We start from the raw sequence: 381 nt of genomic DNA, 5'->3' as shown, positions 1-381 counted from the left end.
CGAACAAAGCTAGTGGAGGTGATGGAATTCCAGTGGAGCTCTTTCAAATCCTGGAAGATGATGCTGTGAAAGTGCTGCACTCAATATGCCAGCACATTTGGAAAACTCAGCAGTGGCCACAGGACTGGAAAAGGTCAGTTTTCATTCCAATCCCAAAGAAAGGCAATGCCAGAGAATGCTCAAAGTACCACACAATTGCACTCATCTCACACGCTAGTAAAGTAGTACTCAAAATTCTCCAAGCCAGGCTTCAGCAATACGTGAACTGTGAACTTCCAGATGTTCAAGCTGGTTTTAGAAAAGGCAGAGGAACCAGAGACCAAATTGCCAACATCCACTGGATCATGGAAAAAGACAAGAGAGTTCCAGAAAAACAATACT

The sequence above is a fragment of the Bison bison genome, unplaced genomic scaffold (assembly GCF_000754665.1).
Source record: "Bison bison bison isolate TAMUID 2011002044 unplaced genomic scaffold, Bison_UMD1.0 scf7180017864163, whole genome shotgun sequence".
Taxonomy (NCBI): Eukaryota; Metazoa; Chordata; class Mammalia; order Artiodactyla; family Bovidae; genus Bison; species Bison bison.
The sequence above is the reverse complement of the archived record's forward strand: the minus strand, read 5'-3'. Positions refer to the sequence as shown.